The sequence below is a fragment of the Octopus bimaculoides genome, chromosome 18 (genome assembly GCF_001194135.2).
Source record: "Octopus bimaculoides isolate UCB-OBI-ISO-001 chromosome 18, ASM119413v2, whole genome shotgun sequence".
Classification (NCBI taxonomy): Eukaryota; Metazoa; Mollusca; class Cephalopoda; order Octopoda; family Octopodidae; genus Octopus; species Octopus bimaculoides.
In genome coordinates this window covers 6,942,128-6,943,552 of record NC_068998.1, presented here as the reverse complement: position 1 = coordinate 6,943,552, position 1,425 = coordinate 6,942,128, and positions in this window count along the sequence as shown.

The window sequence follows — 1,425 nt, the reverse complement described above, 5'->3', positions numbered from 1 at the left end:
CCACAACCCATCGCTACCACCACCACAACCACAACTCATCACTACCACTGGCAACTATCACCTCTACCCCGAACCACCAACTCTACCACCACAACCAACAACAACAACAACACCCGCTACCTCCCACACCACCACCACCACAACCTATCACTACCACTGGCAACTATCACCTCCACCCCGAACCACTAACTCTACCACCATCACCATCACCACCAACAACAACACCCACCACCACCACCATCCAAATATTCATCTTCACATCGACCCAAAATATTAATGAATATTGCATCTTATAAACAGCCATAATAAACTGTAATAATTGAATGTAAACAAAAGATTAAATTGAAATTTTCAAATGGAACTCGATTCAATTTCAGAGAATGTCAGAGGTTTGACTTTGTTTGACCCGCTTACAATTGTTGTTATTGTTGCTGTTGTTGTTGTGGTGGTGGTGGTGGTGAGTTGATGTTGAGTTGTTTTATTTCTTTTTATTTCATTTATTATCACTTTTTGTTTTTCTTCTTTGTTTTTTAGAAGAGGGTAGATTTTGATGTGTTTTTGTTTCTGTTTTTGTTTTTTTTCACCCGCAGAAAACTCAGTTGTTGGAAATGCAAAATCAATTCTGTATTACTTCTATTGGAAATTTACTCGAGGCAATGTGGAAAAAAAGAAAAACCTCTACGTGGACATAGGAATAGCTAGAAATAACAGCCAAATCTCCCTTAAATCATACCTTACTGTCATAAAAATATAAAAGTTCCCATCATCATCGTCGTCGTCATCATCATCGTCGTTTAACGTCCGCTTTCCATGCTGGCATGGGTTGGACGGTTTGACTGAAGACTGGCAAGCCACGAGACTGCACCAGGCTCCAATCTGATCTGGCAAGGTTTCTACAGCAGGATGCCCTTCCTAACATCAACCACTCCAAGAGTGTAGTGGGTGCATTTTACGTGCCACTGGCACGAGTACCAGTCAGACAGCACGGGTATTGGCCACAACAATGATTTCACTTGACTCAGCAAGTTTTCTCAAGCACAGTTTATTGCCCAATGATTGAAGGGTACTCTTAAATGGGTTGGTTATGCGACACTGGCATAGGCCACAGCTACAGTCTCACTTGGCTTGCCGGGTCTTCTCAAGCACAGCATATCTCCAAAGGTCTCGGTCACTTGTCATTGCCTCAAGACTATCTGGTCTTGTTTTCTATTTTTCTTCTTGTGTTTTGGAGGAAACTAAGTAACTAGGACTATGTAACTAAGAGTACAGTACAATACAACCTGTTATCACCCATAAATGAGTGTGGCTTTGGCTTAATGGCAACCACCATTATTATTATTATTATTATTATTATTATTATTATTATTATTATTATTATTACTATTATTAAGACAGTGAATCGTTAGCACACCTGCCAAAATGCTT